This window comes from Protopterus annectens, chromosome 9.part0, assembly GCF_019279795.1.
Source record: "Protopterus annectens isolate FY-2018-M chromosome 9.part0, PAN1.0, whole genome shotgun sequence".
NCBI lineage: Eukaryota > Metazoa > Chordata > Ceratodontiformes > Protopteridae > Protopterus > Protopterus annectens.
Window position 1 is genome coordinate 66,359,428 of NC_056743.1, and position 12,500 is coordinate 66,371,927.

The following is a 12,500-nucleotide window of genomic DNA, read 5'->3' on the forward strand; positions in this document are numbered from 1 at the left end:
CAAATTTAGCTATTTTATTACAGCAAGTTTCTAGTTTCTTTAGGTCCGTCTTTTTAAGATTGATGAGAAATGGGGAAGCATACAGGAGAGTTCACAAAAGGTGGGCTCTAGCCATGGCTACCCTGGAAGCATCAGTTGAATACTTTTTGTTTCTATATAAAGTGCACATTTTTTATGAACTTTCTTAATAATATATGTAGGTCAAATCTTAGGTTAATATCAGTTGTGATACCTAGAGTTTTGTTTGTGATGCAGGAGGGATTATTGCATTGTTACAAGCAGAAGTTGGAGGGAGAGAGGATCTCATGAGATTGAAAATCATACGTTTTGTTTTATTGGGGTTAAGTATGAGTTGATAGTTTGTTAGCCACAGTTCAGCGTCTGAGAAGGACTTTTGGGTTATGTCTTGAAGGTGTTGTAAGGCAGATGCAGCACATGTAAGTGATGAATCATCTGTATATTGAATTAATGAGGTTGATGGGGAAGGAGTATTGAAGTCATTTGTAAAAATGCTAACGAGTAATGATCCAAGAATTGAACCCATGAGATGGGGGGAGGACATGTTGCCATTTCACAGATTGCTGGCTGCCATCTAGATAGCTTTGGAATCACTGGAGCACAAAGAGGTTTAGGTTCAGTTTGAAAAGAGCAGCTAATAATTCAGGGTGTCAGACTGTAACAAAGGCTTTGGACATGTCCAGAAAGAGTGCAGAGACTATTTTCCATCATTTCTGAGTTGGTTGATGGTAATGGTAAAGTTGAGAAGTGCTACTGTAGTACTGTGATTTGGCCTGAAACCATGTTGGGAGATTGCTAGTAGGTTACTGGTGGCAAGATACTGAGCAGTTGTGAGTGGCTGCACCTTTCAGGGAGTTTTGATAGTGGGGAGAGAATGGTAATGGGTCTACAATTAGTGAGCTCTGTTGAATTTCCACCTTTGTGTACGGGGATTATATGAGCAATTTTTCACATTGCTGGGACATTTTGTTCTGCTATAGATCTGCTGATAAAAATGTACAAAGGATAGGGTATGTCTTCAGCTGCCAGTTTTAAGTATTCAGTTGGTAACTTATCAGCTGCAACTGAAGTGGGTTTGAGTTTCTCGAGTAGTTTCTCCATGACAGCTGTGTGCATATGGGCTGGAAAATGAAGGATGTATTAAGATTAAAAATGTTTGTGAGTTAGTGGTGGATCAATATTGCTATTTTTACTTAGAGATAATAAAATTTCTGTGAAGTATTTATTAAATTCTTCAGCTTTCATACCACAGCAATGTGGTAAATTTTTCAATTCTCAGCTTCTCACTTTCCCTATTCGCTGCCATTACAAATGCCTTGTATGTACTCAGTTTCATCCCATGAGCCTTAAATTTTGCATTCCATTCCCTTATCCTTCACTGAAGTTCTTGCTCAGAGTCCGTCTGTAATGCCACACCATCTGCACCTCTGTTTATCTGCCCATCCACTGTGGCAGAGCTAGCCACTCAATGATGTAAAATATGGTTCGAGGTGACTCTGTCTGAATCCCCAACCCACTCTGTGGAAAAGTACTTTCAGAGATCCAGGGAGTAGGTAGCCCATATAATCTGCTGTCTGTGCCCTTCTTTCCAGCTGTCCTTCCTATTCAGAATGACCAATTGACATTTTCCTGACATAACACACTGCAGCAGTATCATGTAGCTTTTTTCGTTTCTGGTCACATTCTTTTCACTCCATCCCATGGATTTTTCTGATACCTTTCCATGAATTCCTTTCAGCAGTGTATTATCTTCCTTGTATCCCTCTAGATCTGCACAAGGTAGTCAAGGTGTTGTCTGAGCAAGGTCCTTGAGTAGAAACACTACCGCTATGATCTGAAATCCTGTCCTGTGAGGATACATCCCACTATTTTGTTTGCTGATCCCACTGCCCCCTCACTTTTCTCCCTGTAGTCTAAGTCATGTGAAACTGATTTCCCCAATCCTTTTCCTCCCCAGCTACCACCAGTGCAGGTTCCACTGCCTGATATGTCACAGCAACAGTGATGTGCAGTATATTTAACTTTTGTTTGCACTCACCCTAAACTGCCACCTTTCTGCCCAGTTTTCTCACCTTTCCAAATCCTTCTTGTTTGCTTTCCTGGAGATTTGTTGTCCTCTAAAAATTCTAACATCCTTCCTCTAACAATGTATTCCATAACCTTCACTGTCAATGTTTGTTACGCCACCAGCCCTGTAGCTCCCTCGACTTTGTCTTGTACCACTACCTGTACAAAGTCCATACTTCTGGAATGTCTTCACTAATTAGTGATTTGATAAAGACTTTTTCACAGGGTCTGCCATGACAACATACTGATCCAATTTCTGAGAATTCACGGCATCTCATCTGGCCCTCATCCTTTATCCAACCTAACAGAAATCAGTTCCTTTTCCAATGCCACCTTTTCTACCCTGGTGCCTGTTTACTATTCTCCACATTCTGCACTACCTCCCTTCGAGTATGGCAACTTCACCTCTGTGAAGACAGAGAAAGTATGTATTCAGTACCTCTCCTCTTGTTCTCCAAACTTCTGCAGTCTCCTGCCCATTTCTGATGCTTGGCCAGATCGGTTTTTCCTGTTCTTTCAACTTTGTACTTAAAAGTCCATGCTTTCCTTTTTGCTAATTTCCTTTCAGTTTTAGCCTCTGGTGTCATTCTGTCTTTACCATCTTTGTTGCTTTCTTTGCTAGCCTCCTTGTACTGAAATATATAACTACACTGACTTTCTTCTCTACTTCCTAAAAGAAATAAATAAAAAAAAAAAATTTCCAGAATGTGTACACGTTCATCTGCCCTCTTTGCAGCTCTGTTTAAAAAGCTGATGTGCCCATGAATCCAACATTACAAGTCTCTACTGAGAAGCACCCCAAGATAATTGGGATGCCAGTTCACATTTTTGGTAAAAGTTTGCCAGACTGACAAACTATAACAATCAGACTTTCAGATGAAAGTGTACAAATATCTTGTGCTGACGTAGACTTGCTACAAATTTCTTTAGACCTGGAATTAATAGTATGTAATGGGGGACTGTTATGCAGTCCCATACAACACCTTGCATTATGCATTTCTCTGATGAAAACAATAGAGTCCACTTACTCAATTTGCCGGCTCTTACTTATTTAAAAAAAAGAAAGCTGTCAAAACAATTGTAGTGATTAAAGGTGTTGTGACTTTCGGGTTTTCCCGGTTAGGGGTCGCCACAGCGGAACTCCGGTCCGCTAATGATTGGCAGTTGATTTTTACGTACCGAGTTGCCAGCCCTGACGCACAACCTTCAACGAAGGTACGCCCATTCACGCATGTCTCCAAGCAGAAGACGCTCTAACAGAGTTGAACCGGACAGCGTCTTACTGTGATTAAAGTAATTCTGCAAATTGTCTTGATGGTGAACTGTTAACAGATCCAGGTCAGCCTAATTCCTACTACAAGGGATCGCAAGATTCTTTGAAAGAAAAGTCAAAGCAACCACTAGGCAATCACAAAATCCATGGACGCACCCTGCTCAGTACCAAAGTACCTGGTTTAATTTATTCCAAATCTGTTGAGCCCTAAACATAAACAATCCCATTACCACACTGGCAGTCTGAGCTCTTATCAGATTAAGGAGGTTATTTACTTGTGATTCAGGTTAAGGAACAACTAAATATCCAGTTTTATTCATACTAGTTGTGATGATGTGAGGTACTACCAGCTATGCCAGGAGACGTAGGGCAGTGGATGTGTAACTTATGTCAGCACAGCTAGCTGGAATTTTCTAAAGAATTATATGTCATTTGTATATCAAACTGATTTGTAGAGATGCTTGTGCTTAAAAATGTATTTGTAAAACTGCTTGTGTTAAAAATGTATCGGTGTGCCCTGCTGGACAGAAAAGGAATACACATGTATATCAGACTGCACTGTACTGTAACTGTTTAAATGTATATGAGGATACTGGAAGACAAGAGGTTAACCTCAAACTTATTACTGGGCCTAGGCTATAAAAATGTTATCTCACAGTTTTGAATGTAGCCAGAGACACAATATTTGTATGGATCTGATGTTGTTAATCTTCATTCATTCATGATGGATGGGTCTCGGTTCTGTCTTCGGAAGTGACTTGGCCATTATAACAACTTGCACCTGCCAAAAAACTCTCAAGTTATTACCCACAATGCCCATCTCCTCAGATCTCGTTTGCCACAGAGTTTCAAGACACGTCAGGCCAGCTCGCCAGCTAAGTGATTTGTTTTTTCAATAATATTTCTTCAGTTTTTGGGATTTTTCTCTCCCAATCCTTTCTTTAGCTAGTCATTTAGATTTAGATATAGTTCTTCTCTGTGTGTGTGATTTTTTTCCTGCCCTTTTACCGTTTTTTGGTATTTATTCGTACCATTGGTGATACAGGCCCCTCCCTTACCTCTGTGGTAGTTTTTAATAACATAATTGGTATTCCCCCCTTTCCCCTTTTACCCTTTGGGTATACTTTAATTCCCATCGTTGGTAACAAAAAAAAAAAAAAAATCTCTTCCTTGTGTGTGAGTGAGTATGGGTGTGTGTCTATATGTTGTACAGCTAATTGTGACAGGATATTTCATCTTGCTGTTTTCCACTATATACTTTGTGATTTGTTGACTACTGGACTTTCTAATATGGCAGATAAAGGCATAACAGGTTTCAGACATTGTGATAAATGTGGCAGGAAGATGCCCAACTCCGATGGGCATCTTTCCTATACCTATTGCCAAGGAGTACCACACAAGTTCACTCTCCATGTGAGCTCTGTAAGGGTTTTAGTGCCCGCACCTTAGCTGAGCACAAGAATAAGGTGATATTAAAGGGTCTTCTAAAAAACCCTCTATCAGACGCTTTTATCTGAGGTGGAGGTCTCAAGCCCTCCTAATAAAAAAGAATCAAGAGGAGGAGCCAGGCAGTAACATCTTCTCCTCATTCTCTGGAAACAAAACCTATTAAGGCTCAGGTTCATATGGAACCAAAACCAAAACAGGCACTAGAGTCTACAACTCCGTCCACAGTGTTGTCCTTGCCCATGGAACAGATAATGACTTCCACACCTATGGTACTGACCACTTCCATGGTACCACAGACCCTCTCGGCACCAAAAATAGTCTCTCCTTCAATACAGGTCACTACCTCCCCCTCCAACACAACCTTCTGGCCTTCCGACCATGGTGCTGAAGGTAGAGACTCTAGCTCAGACCAGATATTCCCCATCTATTGATCAATTTCTTGGACAAAAATTAAGCCCGTTTCCTGATCGGCTTGAATCTCCATCGGGGATGTCAACCCGGTCCACGAGGAGCCTTTTGGAGCTTGATGTAATGAGACTCGTGGATCAATTCCTGGCAGGCAGAGGAATCCCAACTCCTTCTAAATCCTCCCTCCCACCGGAAGCAGAGGAATTTTCTCCACAGACTCCAATATATTCTTCCTTCAACCTTCCCGTAGGCATTGCAGCCCTTGATGCCAATACTTATCCCGGTACCAGGTTCTTCGGTTCCACTGGCAGATCTTACCATGGTTCCGGAGCCTACCCTGCGGTCCATAACACAATTGGAGCCGACCCACCCTCGAGACCATGACTGGGCTGTTGGCACTGTGATCCCTAGTACAGCACCCATTTTTCTATGGTGCCATCTACAGTGCCGGTTGCCCTGACGGCTCTGAGCCCTCTCGCGGCTCCTTCCCTGGGGGTGGGTTCATCAGGACAGGGTGTGACCCTGGTTCCAAGGTTGTCTTTCTCAGTTCCGGGCTCCCATCCCTCTTTGGGTGGGCCTGCCTTCCAGGTTATGGAAAGAGCACTCACCTCAGCAGGTTCACAGCTGGTTCCTTCGGTGCTGGAATGCCACTTATACATGTCCTCTGGTTCACAGCGGCACACTCCACTATGCTGGGACATCGGCATGGGAACCTCAAGATACCCTAAAACAGGGCACCCTCTCTTTGAAGTCCTCTTTAGATGCCCCCCTGAAGAGCCACCCCGTAAGAGATCATGCAAGAGGAAGCACGTCGATTCCCCTGAGGAATCCCTTACTGAAGATACAGATTATAATGAGGGGGAAAGGTCCCCAGTCACTCCCTGAGGATGTCGCCTTTGAAGACATACTAGAAATCTTGAAGCAGCGGAGTGACTGGAAGCCCACCAACCTTTCCTCTAAGGAATACACACTCTTGCAGGCTTTCCGTGCTTGACCCTCTACTTCCTGTGTGACCCCGCCAACAGATGAATTAATCCAGCTCATCGTGCAGTGGGCCTGGAAGAGTCTTGACACAGTTGAGCCAATCCCCCTGAGATCGGACAAGATAATCTCCCCTCCAGAGGATCACTCTCATTGGTCCAAAGGCTTGGTAGTAGACACTATGGTGGTGGCGATGGCCACTAGGAAGGAACTCACTCGGGAGAGTCTTGTTTGTCCACCGTCCACCCTCCAAACAAGGAGTCTCTGACAATGGACAGACTAAGGAAACGGGTGTATGCTTCATCGACCATTGCCATATGGTCCTTGAATTACTTGGTACACTTTACCCATCTCCAGAGGTACCTCATCACGGAACTCTTGGGAACCTTAGCAGGAGCTGTGTCTGATGAGGTATGTGACAAAGTTGCCTCACAGCTAGCCAGCCTGGAATCCATATCTAATTGGTCCATGCGGTTGATTTCTCATACTACTGAAGGGGTGGGCCAGAGCAGCGGGTGCAGTCGTTGTCAAGAGATGTTACGCCTGGATGTGTTTGTGTGACTTTGTGGACCCTTTTAAATCTTCCTGCATCAACGCTCCTGTTGACACCTCCTCTCTTTTCAGCCCAAAGGTTAAAGACATATTAGCCAGGTGTGAAAAGGACGGCAAGACCTTGTCTGCTGTCGGCATACATTTTTCCAGTCCCCAATGATCCTACTCTAGGAATTAGAGAAGTGGAATGATGTGGCTCAGAAAATCACAGGGTCCTTTTTGTGACGCACGTTGCGAGTTTACCCCTCCCAGGGAAGGGGGGGGGGACTCATCAGGAAAACATCCTTCCCAAGGCAGAGGGGGGGTCTGCATAACCAGGGGTCCAGCGATTCTTACTCTGGGTAACCTTACCAGCGCTCCTGAAGAACGGCCCCATTCGTTGCCTGTGGAAGAAGTCAGGGGATAACTGCCTCTGCATCACCTAGCATGACATTCCATAACGACAGTTTCTTGGGTGCAGATGATAGTTAACAGATATCATCACATCCCTTCTGATCTTTACCAAAGGCTGCAAAAGCGAATCCCCAACATTGGACCCAGTCAGTGGGATACAGAAGCACAGGAAATTCAAAAGCTGCTTCTAAAGAGTCAAACAGTCTCACCAGACCAGAGAGAAACTGGATTTTACTCAAGGTTCTTTTTAGTGCCAAAAAAGACGGGACTGGAGGCCAGTTTTGGACCTCAGCATCCTAAGCAAGTTCATCAAACAGCCAAAATTCCAGATGGTCATGGTTCAATCTAGCCTCTCGTTTCTGGAGAAAGACGACTGGATGTGCTCGATAGATCTCCAGGATGCATATTATCATATAAAAATGGACAAACACTCGAGGAGATTTCTCTGCTTCCAGCTGGGAGCCAGTCACTACCAATTTCAAGTGTTGCCCTTTGGTCTCTCCACAGCCTCCAGAGTGTTCACTAAATGTATGGCAGTGGTAACAGCTCACTTGAGACTGCAAGGATTCTGGGCGTTTCCACATCTAGACGATTGGCTCCTTACCACCCCCCTACCAAGAGTCTACTGCTTCTCGCCTTCCACTACACACTACAATTAGCATGATCCTTAGGGATCTCAATAAATGAAAAAAAATCAAAATTAGTGCCTACTCAAAATCTAGAGTTCATAGGAGTGACATTCGAGACACAGTCTTGCCTGGTGGCCTTCCGCTTCACAGGCACCAAAGACAAAGATATCAACTCCAAGTGACACTCAGGACAAAGTCCCAGCTCATGCAGTCCAACTACTAGGATCAATGGCAACGATTATCATAATTCCTATAGCAAGACTACAAATGAGACTAGTACAATGGCTCCTGGCATCACAGTAGTCTCCTAATGCACCCTATGTCTTTTCCGATATGCATAACAAACTGCTGCAAACAAGACTTTTATGAAGGAAGCCATAACAGGAATTAAGGAGTTGCCCCTTCTCATCCTCTCAGCCCAAAGTCATAATGACCATGGACGCATCCCTGATGGGGGGCATTTTCAGGGAAAGATAGTCCAAGGCACTTGGTCACCTGTGGAGACCAACTTGCATATCAATGTCCTAGAACTGATGGCGGTGTTTCTGACATTGCAAGCATTTCAATCTGTCTTCCCATCAGGGACAACTGCTATCCAGCTAGACAACATGTCGGTCGTGTGGTACATCAATGAACAGGGGGGAAGCAAATCCTACCCGTTGTGTGAAAAAGCCATGAGAGTTTGGCAATAGACGATATCTTCTAACTGCTTTCTGACAGCAATGCACAACCCCGGGGATTCCAATGCGATTGTGGACAAACTGAGCAGCTGGACCACTCATGAGGCAGGAGGATGCATCAACGTGGACATAGCGGCAGAGATTTTCAATTGCTGGGGTCAGCCTTGCTATGATGTAGTTGTGTCTCCCACCAACCACAAATGCAGCAGCTTCTTCACCCTAATCTCCCCTTATGTGGAGACCCCAAGGGATGCTCTAGTACACGACTGGCCATGGGACTACTTTATGCCTTTCCTCCCTTTCCTCTGATCCCACAATTTCTAAAGAAAGCTCTTCGGTTGAGAAGCAAAGTAACCCTCATTGCACCCTACTGGCCCTGACAAGTCTGGTTCTCTTTCCTTTGGCCACAGCTGGTTCACTGATCGTGGACTCTAGATCCAACTCTGGGATTACTGTCACATCCACAAGGGTCGATTCATCCAAACCTATAGCTTCAAGCTGACAGCTTGGTTCCTCCACTTTCAGCAATTGCCAGACAAAATAATACATCTTCCCCTGCAAGAAAGATTCTTCTGGCTTGCCATAAACCATCCAGCAGGAAAATTTATCTTGGGAAATGGCATAGATTCATGTTTTGGTCTCAAGAAAAAGGACTAAACCCCTTTTCGGCTTTGATTAGTTCAATTTTGGAGTATTTATCAAATCTACTCCATTTAGAAGCTTCAGCTTCTACTATTCACGTCTATTTAGCAGCCATCTCAAACTTTCACAATGGTTTCCAGAATTCCTCTAATCTCACCACCTCTGTAAAACCTTCATGAAGGGAGTCACACACATTAAACTGCCCTTCTAAGAGCAACCTTGTAATTTGACTCTGGTCCTACAAACTTTGACTCGTCCCCCCTTTGAGTCTGCCGCCACTTGTGATATGAAATTTTTGTCTTAGAAAACTTTACTCTTGCTAGGAATTACCTCAGCAAGAATAATATCAGAATTACAGACTTTGTGCGTAAAACACCCTTACATAGTTTTCCACAAAGAGAGAGTGTCACTTCGGACTAAGCCATCCTTTCTACCCAAAGTTGTTTCGGAATTGAGTATTAATCAATCCACTGACCTCAGTTTTCTTCCCAAATTTTTCTAATAAAGGGGAATATTGTTTGCACTTAATGAATGTGCATAGACAATTACACTTCTACTTGGATAGGACTAAATGACTATAAACATCTGACCAATTATTCATGTCCTTTTCAGGACTCAAATTGGGAAAACCTGGTACTAAAGGAAGTTTGGCAAACTGGCTAAGAGACCATTTCTTTTACCTACCAACAAAACTAAAGGAGTCTAACAACTAAAACCAAGGCACATTTGACCAGATCAGTTGCTACTTCAGTCGCTTTTCATTCGAGGTCTTCCATGGATGACATTTGTGCAGCAGCCACATGTGCCATTCCTCATACCTTTATCACTCATTACAAATTGGACTTTATCTCCAGGGGGAGAGCATCCTTTGTCTAAATGGTGGTCAGGAATATCTTTCCATAGGAACTCCCACAAAATAAAGTAGCTAGGGACTCTGTCTCATCTGTCATGAATGAATGAATATTAACACCATCACATAAAGAAGTTATGTTCTTATCATAACAGTCCATGTATTGTTGATATTCATTCATTCATGACATCCCACCCTCCTACCTCCTCTGAAAGACGCCTGGAGGTTCAGATTTGGTCCTAGCTTCATGATAGGGCATTTGCTCAAGAAAAGGCCTCTATTTTCTTTTCTTACAAGCAAACTCGATCTGAGGAGAAGAGGAAAGGGGCACTATGGGTAATCTTAGCTCAAGAGTTTTCTGGCTGGCAAGATCTTGTTTTAACGGCCAAGTTGGTTCCAGGGAAGGAACTGAGACCCATCTGTCATGAATGAATGAAGAACAACACAGATGGAATGTTATGGTAGGAACATAACTTCTTTTTTATTAGCTCCTGTAGGAAGAGTGGAAGCGTTTTATGGTTTTATGACTTCCAGGAGCTGCAGCAAAGCTGTGTGGGTACTGTTGACACAAAGGTGGTAAATCCTGGCAGTTTCTAGCCAAGGTGAGTTGCATGGGAACCAGAAGTCAGATGACCAAATGTATGTGAGGTCATTCTGTAATCTAGGAAAAAAAATGATGCTTTAATACTCGGTGAAATTGAAGTCTCATGGAAACCTGACAGAGAAGTATCACTCATCTACTTCATCTTGCCTTGCTGTAGTAAGTAACTTAACTATTGAAAAGTAACTCTTTAGATTAGTCAGGAAAATGTAGCGAGATTAGTTAAGTACTGTTTTTCTCTAACAGTGTGAATCTATTCATCTGTGTTATTTGAATGTTTCCTGTAGTTGAAACTTTGGTGTTTATTGTAAATCAATATTTATTATTTTCATGTTCTTATATTACTTATTATTAAATATATTTCAACTTTTCATTGTGGCTGGTCTTTTAAAGAATATATTAACCTTTGAGAGTACTCATATCTGTCAGGGTGACTCAAACTGTACTCCCTGGAAGCACTTCCATCACTTGAAGATGCAGATGTCTGTGCAGTCACATAAACCCGGTTTTAAGGCCTCAGAGAGTACCCTAGCCATGCAAGACTACAATGCCTTCCATACCTTTAGACCACAAAATGAATGTGTAAAAACCAAAGGAGGCAGTGTTTCAATGTATATTAGAAATAAACTTCACCTCACGTCTAGTTAGACTGGACAACTCCATGGAGTTATTCCAGGTCCAGGTCATGGTGTATAATACTCCCATTCAAGTCCTAGCCAGTTACAGAATCTCCTCCATGAGTCAACACCCATGAAGCCTACATAACCAAACTGAAGACCATCCAAATTTTACCGAACACACTGGTTATGGGGCATTTCAATTATCCCTCCATCAACTGGGAAACCTACTCTAGCCCAAACTCACTTGCAAAAGAGTTCCTTGACTTTGTAAATTCAAATGTCCTTGAGCAAAGTATCCACACCCTGACAAGAGGAACAAACATTCTAGACCTAGTCCTCATGAACATGTCAAACAGGTGCACTGTTGCAACTGTTGGATTCTCATTAGTTAAAACTGACCACAAATCAGTCATCTTTGAACTGACACTAACACTACAACTCAAAGGGTGAAATCATCCTAAAAAACTGCGGCAAGGCAAACTATACCCTCTTAGGTGAAGGTATAAATGCATTCCAAGCCCCACCCCAAGCTAAAAGTGGTAATTATGCCGAAGCTTACACTAAAGCCCTGTGCAATCACTTGCATAACTCTATAAACTTGGCTGTTTCAGACAGAATCAAAGCCAGGGACCCCAAGTAAAATCAGGCTGCCATGGTGGACTTCCATCAACAAACTCTACAATGAACGCAACAAAGTGCTGTCCAAGAAAACAAAGACAAGGACCCAGCAATGGAAAAGCACCTTCCTCAGCCTAAACAGGCACTCTGTCAAATCCTCCATGACCTCCATTGAGAGAAACCCAGCAAGTACTGCAAAGGATAACCATAAGACCTTTTACAGCTATGTCCATAACCTAAAGGGTAGGGATCCAAGCATGTGCAGAACTAGTGGCCAACGGTAACACACACACTAACCCCACAGAGATAGCAAAACTGCTAGCGGATAGGTTTGGTGAAAATTTCACTTCTTTATCCCATCCTAACTTCAAAACCCTCCCCCAACCTACACCCCACCCCTACCTTACATATCTGAAGAGCAGATCCTCAAAGCCTTCAACAAGGCAAAGAACAAGGCCTCTGTGAGACCAGATGACATCCTAGGGCTGTCTTCTAAACAGGCTAAAACATGAACTAGCATCACCACTGATTACCCTTTTCAATCACAGCCTAACCACAGGCTTTGTTCCTGTGGAATGGAGAACAGCTACAGTTACTCCCATCACAAAGGTGGCCTAGCAATTGGCCCAGGGAATTACAGATCCATAAGCCTGACCAGCCTCATCTGTAAGGCTATGGAATGTATCATTATGGATCTCAAAGATACAGGTGACCTCCAA

The 12,500-nt window shown here is 43.2% G+C and overlaps 1 protein-coding gene across 1 annotated transcript in view; it reads right to left on the reverse strand.

The window, feature by feature from the left end:
- The window catches only part of CD82 (CD82 molecule), a 1,552,457-nt gene that overhangs the window by 1,109,698 nt on the left and 430,259 nt on the right, over positions 1-12,500 (reverse strand). The gene's annotated exons all lie outside the window — the stretch shown is intronic.